General features: G+C 36.5%; 1 long non-coding RNA gene across 2 annotated transcripts in view; it reads left to right on the top strand.

Moving 5' to 3' along the window:
• Positions 1 to 3033: 3033 nt before the first annotated feature.
• LOC149918285 (uncharacterized) overlaps positions 3034 to 13458 on the top strand; it is a 28688-nt gene continuing 18263 nt past the window's right edge. For both annotated transcript variants that reach the window (XR_016466518.1, XR_016466519.1), the window contains exon 1: positions 3034 to 3292. This is a non-coding gene — a long non-coding RNA (uncharacterized LOC149918285). The remainder of the gene's footprint in view (positions 3293 to 13458) is intronic.

Genomic DNA, 13458 nt, shown 5'->3' with positions numbered 1-13458 from the left:
AATTTAGTCCTCAAACCCCAGCAGGGTACCTCAAATCCAAATAATATGTCTGCAAGTACATTTTCCAGCTTATTAATTTACTAATATATGTGCATACATATGCATCGCACTTTTTTTTTTTATCCCTGTAGAGAAATATAGTTGGACAACTTGATTCAATCTGTTCACTGATTTTATTTTCTTTGAGTTTTAATGGCATTTAGTGGTGTCTCTGCTGATCAGTACAGTCTTCACCTCCACAAAGGATTATATTTTAACTTGGCTTCAAATCTGTTCTCAAATTAGCATGGTGATACAGATGGATTCTTGTCTCAGAGCCATGTGATTGATTTCATCTCTGATATTCTGCTCCATCAACATGCAAGGAGTTATTCCCGACATCAACGGGCAATCTGTTTACATTGGGAGTGCAGAACATCAGAACTAAGCAATACAAAACAGATTAAAAAAGAGAATGACATTTTTATTGCTTTTTGAAGCAAAACAAAGTACAAAACTTATTAGTTAAGCCATACACTTGCTTCCCTAAAACAATTATCTTCAAGCTTAGAACATAAGAGCATGTGTAATGAGTCAAACCAAAAGCCTATTCAGACTGCTGCACCATCTACTGTGGTCAATTTAGGATAGGTCAAGCAGATGATATACTTCCTCTCTTGCACTTTTTCCAAAGTTTAAGAGAATTTCTAGAATGTGGACCAGCAATAACTCTAGTAAATTTAGGTGAGGCTATGATTTCTTGGTCATGAAAATGTAAACCAGATTTTAAAAGATATAAACATGACCATGTAACACAAAATATTAGTGTGAAGATGGTTGGACTAGATGATCTTATAGGTCATTTCCAACCCTGTGATTCTATGATTCTATGATTATGAAAGAATTGCATCTAAGATTGTAAATTAACACATAATTATGAGATAGATAGATATATATATATTCCAAATAATTGAAATTCTGACACAAAGTTTTCTTCCACTTTGGTTTGGAGCATGGTGAAACTGGATATGGTGTAATACTTATTTTGATTCTGAAGAATGTAATTTGTTATAGTGAAAATAAAGGATGCAAATAGGTAATCCAGATTTAATTATGAGCTTGACATTTGTAGTTAAACTTTTCTCTTTTTTTTTTCACTTTTGAATCATTACAGATTATTTGATGTTTGTTTATTTACTGTTACACTGCCAATTTTTATATTCCTCATGTGCGATTATTTTGGTTGCTATGAAATAATAATAAAAGCATTCCTTGAAAAAAATAAAAAGACTAAAATGGTGAATGTGAGCTGGCCTGACAGTAGGAAAGCACTCTGCAATATGTTGGGCAATGCATAATTTCTCTGGGTAATATATAACCCTCTCTCCCACCTATCACTTTGCATTGAAGATCTTTCTTTTGTGTTTGCATACCATACAAATAATGAAGTATCTGGTTTACTCAGCCCTTGGTAGTGGATTTGTTAAAGAAAATCAGTTTCTGAAATATTAACCACTATAAAGGGCAATAATATTTAGTAGAAACAGTTGAAGTAGATTAAGAAAACATTTTTATTTGTATGTACTGGTTCCAACTTCCTATAAGGTCTAAGTCTGTCTTAGAGGCTTTTGGGAGAGAGATTTGGAAACTGGTACTTAGATTTAAAAATAAAAATACAAAAATAAAAGAATAATAATAAAAAAGAAATTTAAATAGATATGATTTATAACCCTGTTGGCCATGCTTTTTTTAATGCATCCTAAGATACCACTGGCCTTCTTGGCCACAAGGGCACACTGCTGGCTCACGGTCAACCAGGTGTCCACCAGGACACCTAGGTCCTTCTCTGCAGAGCTTGTCTCCAGCAGGTTCATCCCCTAAACTATACTGATGCATACAGTTACTTCTTCCCAGGTGAAGGACTCTACTCACCCTTGTTGAACCTCATAAGGTTCCTCTCTACCCAACTCTCTGGCATGTCCAGGTCTCGCTGAATGGCAGCACAGACTTCTGGTGTGTCAGCCACTCCTCCCAGCTTTGTTTCATCAGCAAATTTGCTGAGGGTGGACTCTATCCCTTCATCCAGGCCATTGATAAAGGTGTTGAACAAGACTGGAATCAGCACCGGCCCCTGCAGAACCCCACTGACTAAAGGCACTCAACTAGACTCTGCAATGCTGATCACAACTCTGAGCTCAACTGGTCAGCTGTGTGCTCATTTATCCCACATTTCCTAAGCTTGCTTATGAGGTTGTGATGGGAAACAGTGTCAGAAGCCTTGCTGAAGTCAAGGTACACATCTCCCCCGCTGGTGAAGGCTACCAGGTTGGTCAAGCATGATTTCCCCTTGGTGAATCCATGTTGACTGCTGCTGCTAACCTTCATCAAGGTTACCAGATCCCCTTCTCAATTGGGCCAAAAGAGAGAAGGAGCAGAGGAAATGTGCTTTGCCCTCACTGAGACACGTCCAACCACAAGATCCAAGGTAGCTTGTACCCCCTCCTTGCTCACTCCAGTCCCCCAGATGCCTCTGTAGAAGAGGTATGAGCTTCTGGATGTGAAATGCCTATCTGTGGGTCATGCCAGGCCATTAACACGTGTGGAACTAATAAAATCAAAACCAGAGAACCCTTCCCTATCTCCGAGGCACTCGGCTCTGGTGCGAAGCTGTCCTGCAATGAAACAGGGAACCACTTCAGCAGGTGAGGGGAATTCCGACAGCGAGGAGCAGGTGGTGAGGAGCTGCAGGTGCTGCGAGCCCTCAGGAGGGCAGCTCACCACTCCTTAACAGCCATTTTTTGGGGAAGGCTTCTTCCAAAACGAAGCAGGGAAGCCTGTTTGTCTGTTTGTTGTTCCTTGTTCTCTTGTTGCTTGCTGTGGAACTGCTGATTTTAGTACTGTCCTTTGAAGCCCATTTCCAAGTGCTGAGGAGTCACAGTGAACTGTCCAGAATGCCACAGGAAGATATATAAAATGATGCTAAAATTATGCATGAATCTCATAATGAGATTTTTTTTTTTTTTTTTTTTTTTTTTCTTAAATGCCCAAGAAAAATCTCACTCTCCTAACATGTCTTCCTGGCCAGTAGGAGTTCTCCTGGCTTACTGGTGCCTTCCCACAGCATGGTTTCTGGGAGGTTCAGATTTTCCTGGAGAACCTTCCATCTGCTTTATATATGTAGAATCATTAAGGTTGGAGAAGATTGCTAAGATCATTGAGTCCAACTGCCAGCCCATGCTTACTAAACCATGTCTCTCAGTGCCACGCCTCCATGTTTCTGGAACACCTCCAGAGATGGTCCTTCCTTCTGTATGTAAGTATATCTCGGCTGTACCTTTTAAGTCCTTGCATTAAAACAAGGTTTGCTACTCAGAGTAGCTAGCAATGCAAATCTTAACATGATCAGGCAAACAAATGGTTTTAAAAGGCTTTTCTGCATAACATAACCTAGGGAAATGTATTAGGTATGTAAATATATTGTTGATTTACTTTTTTTCCATTAACAGTGAGTGATTTCTCTGTAAGTGACCTGCAGTGTTGCTTTCTGGGAACAAAGCAGTATTGATGAAGACAAGGGAATCTAAAGGAAAGGGTTTTTATTTAAATATAAAAACATATTTTATAAGAAATATAAATAAAAATAAAAATTGTTTATAAGAAAACTTATAAACAAAGCCAGTGTACTGAAGTTTCTTTGGTTTTATACCATTTGGAGTGACATGCCTTTGTTGCTTTGTCTTCCTTTACCTCCAGGTCAAAGGAATAATGATGATCATTATATTTGCAGCACTGTTTTCATTTCTCTCAACATCTATACTCAGACTATGCCTTTAAAAAAGATGTATTTATTTTGTGACTGCCTGCTCTGTGGCGTGTTATATAATTTGATGTATATTTACTTATATCCCTCCATTGCTAAGAATGACAGTTTTCACCAAAAGAAATCAAGACATTCATTCTCATTTGTTTGGGGATCCAAGATGTATTGTAGCAAACAGTTTGCCTCCATCTTTTGCTAAAAGAATGAAACAGGAAATAAAGATCTGGGATGGAGAATATAACAAAACGTGGTGCTGGAGATAATCTTTTATAATGAAGGCTGGCCTGTGATAGAATGTGCCTGAAGTTTTCACGCATTTATGCTTTTCTGTTGTGCTAGGAGGTAAGTATCCAACCACTGTAAATTGATATTCAGCAGATTTGTTAGTGTGCAGACCTTTGCAAGATAATCAAGAGAGCACTTACAAAGTATTGCAATAATAAATTTCTTAGAACAGATGTTCCTTAGTCATTTCAGTGATAAATCCTTCTGACTTCTTAACCTTTAACTACAGTTACACATTTACCTTTGGTTGTGAGAATTAAAAGGAACTGGTAAGGATTTTCTAAAATTGTTTTGATTTATCTGGAGTTCACTGAGTCTGTGACAATGAGGAAAAAAATAAAAAAGCTTCTAAAATTTTACATGAGGAAGATTATAGGTTAGAAAATGTACAAAACAGTAAAATGATTGGATCTTATGGATATTCTTCAAGTTGTTCATGCAAAGTATTAAGCCAAGTGTCTAAATCTAAGCTTCCTAGGACATATTTCCCCTTGTTCATTCTTTAAGTCAGATGTGGTTTTAGTCCCACAGATGGTTTAAATGTGAGTTTTGTCTCATGTATTTTTAATCTTCTAGAATTTCTGTATATACATCAAAATGCTCATCAAGACTGTCTTTCTAAATAATAGGAAAAAAAAGTATTCTAAATGAAAACTTAGCTTGCATACTTTAGATAGCTGTTTTAATATGGAATTAGTAATACCTAAAGTTACTTAGCTCTTGTGTTTATTGTGGCTCAGTAGTGGCAAAACTACAGGATCAGTTTTAGCATTAATTGTAGCTGTAGGCTTTGTCCACAGAAAGCAAATTTGTTCCATTTCCTTGGATTCAAACCTCAGGTGGGTTCAAAGCCCTTTATGCCCAGGGATATCTTTGGAGAATAAACTTAGACCTACCTAAACCTTTGAAGATGTGAGAATTGCATATCTGAATGCTATCGAGAAAGTAAACATTGTTATACATTACTCTTTTAAAGATATTTTTTGCAATATTTATTCCCTTCTTCCCACCTAAAACCAAAACTAAATAGAGAGATACATAGAAACTTTTACTGCATCTTTACAGGAAAATGTCTGGGAATATTTTAGCCCTGATGTCAGTGACATTATCTAGTCAGAAGTTTAGGATTAAGCTCTCCCTTGCAAACACAGTGTCAAAGCGCCTGTTAGAAAATGCTGTTGGCATCTGTTAATATCCATCCTTGTCTGAGAATTAATCCAGACACTGCTGGTTGGCCCCATCCAAAACCATGCTAGCAATGATTCAAACAGCATGAAGAATCACATGTACACGTCGAGAACATTCTCTGGCATTTTTTGTTTTACTAATATAGCTGTCTGTGGAGACAGAGGACATATAAGCACTTTAGTAAGAGTAGCTAGATTGTACTTGCCTTGGCAAGTAGAGCTCTGTGAACCTCTTATCTGCAAAATAACACTCAACTAAATGATACAGATATTGATGAAACTCTTTCTTTAGTCTTTACTGTGGCTCCCGGAGAATAGTTTGAGTGCTCTGCAATCTGTGGGCTTTTCCACTGTACAATGTGAAGAGAATCTATAAAGGACAAAAAATATGCTGAAAGATGTCCAGTGTAACTGCTTCAATTTCTCTGGGATGGCAATGCACTAATGGTGGAGAAAAGAGAAGACAGTAGAGAAACAAGTGGGAAACTGTAGTATTTTCTAGACTTCTGCTTCTCTTTAACTTATAAGATCTTCAGAATGGATAAGAGCTGGACAACAGCTGTTATAGAGTGGTTGCAGTGATGATGTTGGAGTGATAAACAGGCTGCCAAGCCACTACTGCAGTGATCTGGAGTCTGCATACCCAACTGAGCTGAGCTAATGTGAAATGTATATTTTATTCTCTGCTCTTTCCAAGTAAATATCAGCAAACATAGGACTGGGAGACAGGTTAATGAAATGATTTCCTTGGGGAAAAAAGTCATTTGAATCCCTGATGGCTATTTGTTAGAGACGCTAAAAGGAAAGGATGTGTGTGAAGGGAAGGGCGATGGAGGCAAGTTCACGTTAAACTTCTTCCTCAGGATTTATTTAAGAAACCCAGGTCTGATAAGAATATATGCATGTCTGAAGTTATTTTCTGGTTCTTGCTGGATTTCTCAGGGTTTCACTCTAAATGAACCTGAAATGCAGTCAGAACTTGTTTGCAATCAAAACCAACAAGTCCTGCCAACAGGCTGAGCTGCTTAAAACAAACAGCACCAGTTATAGGTTCATAAATATCAGAAGCAGCGGTTTGAAAACTGTATTGAGAAGTCACAACAGCCATGATGGCAGCTGAGCAAAGATTAAAAAAGTAATGGAGAAAAAGTCCATCTGACTGAATTCGTGGGGAAGAATCAGGCAGCAAAACTGAAATACAGTAGAAGCATGATCTGTGTATACCATGTTAAAGAATATGTACAATTTAACTCACACCTGAATTTCTTCTGTTTTGAGAGAATGATGTGGCTCTAAATAATAAAGCTCCTTAGAGCTCACAGAACAGAGGATGCAGCCTACACATTAGGGTGTCAGTAAGAATTTATCTCCCAAACACTGTGTGTTTTTCACAGGCACAGTGCTTATTTTGTGTCTTGTTAATAACACAGGTAATATACCTTTCACTGGATGTGTAGCAGAGCTGAAAAAAAAAGCAGGTTGTGCATCCAGGCACAGTTCAAGGTAGGAGTGCAAAAGAATGGTTGGGTTGTGCCTGTTGTGGAATATTGCTTTAATAGACTGTATTTCTATGATTGCTGCTGCTGGCACTGTGTTGGGGCCTTTTTTTAAAAAAATATTTTTATTTTATATTTATTTTTAATTTTATTTTTATTGTGATTTATTTATTATTAATTTTATAAATTTATTTTATTTTATGGCTTGATACTGGAGAGAGAAGATTTGGATACCAGAAGAACAGGAGTAGCCTTCTTCCTCTGTCCTGGTCCTGCTGAATTACTATCTGGCTACTCTATACTTAACAGATTTCATATCACAATTTCTGTAGGTAGAAATTTTACAAACTCTGGAGAGATTTTGTTTTGATTGTTGAGAAGTAGCTGCAATTTCATGCAATAATTTTCACTTGTTTTATTTTCTGTGATTCACTGTAGCTTACATTCTCAGTATAAATGCATCTCTCTTCAATGAAACACTTTGCTGGTCCATTTAAAATGGAAGAAAGGAAGGCAAAGAGATTTGTCATAGACTGAGAATGCAAAGTCTTTGAGCTGTAGTTTTGCCTGGACTCAGGTTAATTTAAAAATAAAGTGTGTTTTGGCTTCTGATACAATGTTGAGCAAAGATCAGAGTGAAAGGGTCTTGTTGGATTCAGATGCACTTCTTTAAGTAGTTCTCAGTGCAGTTTGTATGTATACATATACTATTTGCACAGTATTAAGGCATGCCTGAACTTAATAGCCATTCTGGAACTAAGGAGTAGACTTTGGACCTTGACTTCAGTTGAATTCCTATTAATCCTCATTTCTGAATAACCTCAAATCTATGGTCTTTACTTGCAAACAGTTGCTTCTTTTATAGGTACATGTTTTCTTAAAGTTACATTTAGAAGGAAAAAAGTGTACAGTTGTTGATATCTATGGTACTCTTCTATTGGAGTCATTCATTTTATTTGAAATTAACACAGTATCTGGACACAATGAGAACTCTCATGAAGTGGGTTAACTTTAGAGACAGGGATTCTAAGGACAGTTGAGGAAGAAGATGTGTACTCTCTGAATTACTTCCTCTGTTAGTTCTCCAGTCTAGTGAAATTCGTGTCATAAAATGAAGTACACTACACTGAGTGCCTTCCCTGTAGTCTGTGGGGCTGTTCAGTATAAATAAAGGCAAGTGTGTAACTCATGAGCAATTACAGCAGTGAAGGTGAGAGTGGGACTGTAAATAATTGAAGTAAATGAGAAGGGAGAATGCTCTTGAGCTTTTCTCACCTAACAACACAAGTGAAGGGCAAGGGTAAAGCAGTTTACACTACTTGAGGAAACATTAACTTATTCATTGAGAAGCAAAAGCAAGTGAAAGGGCACCTTTCACATCAGTATTTGAAACAGTTTGTAATAGCATTTTTAATGAGGATGAGGCTTCAGCAGAAAGAAGGATTCATCTTGAGAAATCATCACACAGGATTGCCTGGCTTATCACACAGCACAATGACAGTCCGTCAGGCAGGAGGTACGCTTGCATGACTCCTTGCAGAAATGCAGGCACTGGAGCCAGGAACAGCTCTTTGTCACTGCACTGCATGTCACTTCCTCCCTTTAACAAGTTGATCTTAGCAGGAGATAGTGTTTGGCCATCTAAAATAGGACTGCTATTTTGGGCAACACTTAGATTCTCACCTGGGTCAGGTAGCTGTATTCTAACTCATCCTGCCACCTCTAATGGGATCCTGCCAATGTCTTTCAGTGAGATTCAGGAGAGCTTTGTCACTGTATCTGAGCTCTGAGCTGTCTATAAAATGTGGCCTATATAATTTACCCATTGTAGAGTCAATCATTCCTGGTATTTAAGTATTATCTAAATAGTGTTAATGGTTGAATATGAAAAATATATATATTTTAACATGAATGAAAATAATCTGATGAGTACCATTTCCTGTTCTGGTAGGGGCTTCAAATTTCACTATTGTGAATCTGTGTTTGAAAGTGATTGTTTGCATTCCTGTGAGTCAGATTTGAGCAAGGCTGAAGGCTTGGCTCAGGAGTTTATTGCCACATGCGTAAAAAAGAAAGGATGTTAGGAGAAAGGGATTTTGTGAGTGGGGAAGATGACTATCTATACATCACGTCAAACGATGTTTCAGAATTTCCTAAGCTGTAGCATCTTGGTCACTAGTGGACTTTGAGGCAGTTACAGATATCTCAGAAATGATAATTAAAAAGTAATAAAAATTAGAACCATCAAAAACCTATGCTATTGCTCTTAGAGTATTGTCAAGGAAAAATTGATCACAATGATCTGTGAGACATTTGCTGTGAACTGTGAAGAACTCTGAAATTTCCCATTTCAGAGCTGGCCCCTTATTTAAAATTTCTGGTCCTCCGTAGCCACTGCTTCAAATAGTAGACTGGAATGTAAAATAATTACTGGAATGAGCGTTATGGAAGTAAAGTGCTGAAGAAAATTCTTCTGAACAAGAAACAGTTAAAGTTTTCCCTGAAGTGCAGAGATTTTCATCTCTATGTCCCTTTTTTTGCATCTGATTTAATTGTGGATGATTTAGTTATGTATTCAAATGCCCAAATCTTAAATATTTTGTTAAGACAAGATAGCTGGCTTCAGTCATACTGTGTGAAGAAAAGCTCAGCTGTTTAATTAAATGCACTATTAAAAAGTGTCCAGGGAAATCTTTTAGATTGGCAAAATGTTTGTCCCAAAACAAACAAAGAATACGACAAAGTAATGAGCTTACGTGATATGATAATTTGGATTTTGTAGTTTAATTTGCTTGTAGACTGATAGAAAATATTTCCAATGAAAAGGCATACTGATATATAGGTGTATTTATTTTATATTTATGTTTTTTAAAACAGTGTGAGGATTGCATGCTCCAGTCCCTATCTCAACTTGGGAGATGTGTGGGATAATAATAATGCAATCCAGAGTTGGTACAGAGATGGCCTAGGATGATAATCTTATGAGAAAGAGCTGGCCTGCCTTGACAGAAAATTAAGAGTGAAAGAGGGTATGACCATACATATTTCAGGATTAGAGGAGGAGGTAAATGCAGAAAGGGAAAGGGAAATGAGTTACTTATGGGTAAATTTTGATATAAAAACAAATGGGTCTGAGTGGCTGAGAATGATTATTTAGCCCAGGGAGAAAAAAAAAAAAAAAAAAAAAGAGAAGAAAAAAATATTTGTAACTATCAGAAAATCTTTGAACTGGATCTTAGTAGAAATAAGGGACAAGAATATATAATTATTTTTGAAAATGGGAAGTTATGGGATGGATTACAAGATGTGGATACTTAGGAACTGAGGGAATGGACTTGAAATATGAGACCATGACTGGTCCTGTTGTGCTGCTTCAGCTTCATTAAATGGTTGATCTGGAAACTGAGAAATGGGAGGAACTTCTGTGGCTGCTCAACAGAGCATCTGTGTTTAAGGCATTTAAGCAGCCATTTAAAATAGTGTATCTTTGTGGTACTATCCTATTTCACAATGGATAAGAATCTGGCTATAGGTGTCACATTTGATTATTGAAAATAAATAAAATATTCAGTTGAGAAACTTCAACTTGCTAAGCCCTCGGTGCAAGTAGTTCCCTGGCAACGAAGGACATCCTTATGTAGTGCTGCTAACACTGAGTGAGGATGCTATAACTAAGCCAAAATCAATTACAATCAGAGAAACTAACACTTGATGCGTAGACTTTGTTATAAGAAAAATAACACTTCTTTCTTTCTGCTGCAGAAGAAAACTCTTAGGAAATCAGTAGATATTTACCAGCCTTCTGAATGACTTTTGTTGATATTCCTTCTTAAAGTTGAAGATTTTTCTTTCAGAAACTAGTTTTTGTACTTGCATTTACTGCAAAAAATGAGAGAAGTGGATTTTCAGCTCAGTGGCCTGATGAATAAATACATTGCACAGAAATTCTGTTTTTCCACTTCCTTTGAGTTCTCTCCTTTTCAACTGAAAAACAAGCAAACAAATTTGTTGGCTGTGATCATATGGATATGACTTTGTTAGTAGGTATTAGGAGTTTTTCATGAGTGCTGAAAACCATCATGCAGGCATGTGATTTCACAGAATACAGACTCATAAATGTGTTTGAATTGTAGTACAGAACTCATGTGAATCAAAAACTCGGTATATTCCTTGCCTAATTTTGAAGTTACTAGATCTTTTCTTTTAAAACTTTTGCACAGGACTTCTAACACAACTAAAAAAATAAAAGCATACGTATATTTAAAAAGTGTAACTTCTTGTCAGGTTCTCTGTGATTAAAAACCCGATCTTACTGAAATACTGTTGCACAGTTTATTCTGATTCAGTTTCTGTGTTCTTTTTATTTTATTTTCTTAGCTAAAGTTTTGAAACAACCAAGTACCAATAAGGTATTTGCTTTAGAGAACGTGAATTAAATTCTCTGTATCTTACATTCACATCTGTCACTACTTCAAGCTTTTCATTTATGGCTCACGTGACACAGGAAAAGGTTTGTTCAACTTGCATTTTGTGTGCTCTTAAAGTTTACAGATCCAGTGCAGGTCAGGAATCATAAGCATTTATCATTTCCTGCACAACTTCAGGAAAGAGTGCAGTATTGCTACGGAGTGTTGATCATGCAGTGAACTTTCCAGCTTGCATCAAATCAGATTAGTCCATAGTGTTTCATTAAATTTCAATTTTTTGCATAATGAAAAAGAAATAAAATTGCTCAATGAAATAATCTGGTAGTGTGTCTGAATAAAAAGGACCATGACCAAATTAATATCTAACTTAATTCCACTGACATCTTTAGACTCACACTTGGATGAATGAATTAATTCTACTTGTTCACTGTAGCTTGTCACTATTTTGCCTATTAATATTAATGGAATTGCCACAATATCTTGCTTTGTCTTCTTGCATTATAACTCTGCACTCAAAGAATAAAATACAGTATTAGTGGATAAACAACTGAGACAAGCACATGTATGTAGCCGGTGTACACAGAAAATGTTGTAATTTCACTATGATTGCTTTGGGAAAATTTTATAATATGTAAATGAAGTCAGGATTTCCTTATTTAATTGAGTTCCTGGCTTACTATGTGAAAACATTTTTTTTTAAAGTTGTAATGTTTACTACAGAATCAACTTAGATCTGCAGATTTGAGGCAATTTAGAATACAAAAAATGAATGTTGTTATAAGATTTATATTTTGACTTTTTTTTTTTGCTGAAATGAGTTCTAGTGACATTTTTTGTCTCTCATGAGTTTTTTTTTTTTTTTTTTTTTTTTCCCTTTTACTTTAAAATAGAGTCTTTTACTTTCTCAATGTTAAATGAAAAGTTTTGGTTAAAAAAAAAAAAAAGAAAATCTGTGCTGCTCACACTGTGAGCTCTGCCAAGTAATGTCATTCATAGTTCGATTGTGTGGAGGAGAGGAAAGAATAGCATCTTCTCATCGTGACTGTAGGGCTAGGGGTGAGCTTTATGCTCTGTCCTGTCTTTCTGGAATCATTACCCATGCTGATAGCATTTTATACTCTTTGCACAGGAGTAAATGGAAGGCAATGAATAATCTGGCCAGTTTCCTATAGGCTTAAATCAATACTGGAGTCAGATGGACTATGAAACCCTCCCTAATGGGTATTGTTCTTTCATGCTTGTAGGACAGCAGCAGCTAGCATGCTGTCGCCATTTCCATTCACAAGTTGGATAATGGCCTGTGCCATTAATCCTCTCTATCTCCTCCTAAACCATTTTTTGAACTTTCTTTCTTCAGGTTAATTCCAGGCCCATATGAAGCAATTTAGTTGCAGCAGCTTACCGGGTAGCTGACAGCCACCTGGTCCAAAGTCTCTGTAAATGCTGCCTTCTACCAATACAAATTACACTGTGTCAGTGAAATACACTTCTTAGTTTGAAAATTCCTTCTTAGTAGAAATTTTATCATTTTTTTCTTCTATCAAATTAATTAAAAGGCTGGCAAAAAACCAAGGTAATTTATGAGCATAAAGAAGAAATGCCATTTTTTTAATTGAGCAACAAAGATACTTTTATAAAGCCATATGCATTATGCCATCCTGCTTGTGAAAAGGGTGTGATAATATAGAATGATTTATCATGGAGAAACCAGTGTATTGTCATCCTTTTCCCAAGAGGATTCTTGTATGATTTGTGCAATACTGCATTCAGAACCAAACTACTAATATTTATTTCCCTGTATCTCATCTGATGATTGAATGAATAACCATCACATGAACAAAGGGCAATCTGTTTGCTTTATAGGCAACTCAGTTTCAGGCAGTTATGAAACAATGAAAAGTAACACCTAACAAGAATGCTAAACTAATACGTCAAGCTAAAGGTTTTGAGCAATGTGTGAGACAGAAAAAGTAAACTCTAGATTGCACATCATTTCCTATTGTGAAGTTGAGTATTATTTGCTTAGTAGTGATGAATCATGAGGCTCTGGAGTTGTATGCACCTGAGACATAATGCTTACAGAAACTTTCTGAACTCCAATTAAATGTGGCACAAGTATTTTCTCCTTCGCTCTTCTCTATGTGCCTGCTCTGGTCCCTGTTTGCTTGCAAACACAGCTCACACTTTGTCATCCTGTGGGCTCAAGTTTCATGAAATAATACAGAGTCCATTTCAAATTACTGTTTTTTCTCTCTCTTAGGAAA

This window comes from Phasianus colchicus, chromosome 4 (assembly GCF_987193195.1).
Source record: "Phasianus colchicus chromosome 4, bPhaCol1.hap1.1, whole genome shotgun sequence".
NCBI lineage: Eukaryota > Metazoa > Chordata > Aves > Galliformes > Phasianidae > Phasianus > Phasianus colchicus.
The sequence above is the reverse complement of the archived record's forward strand: the minus strand, read 5'-3'. Positions and strand labels throughout refer to the sequence as shown.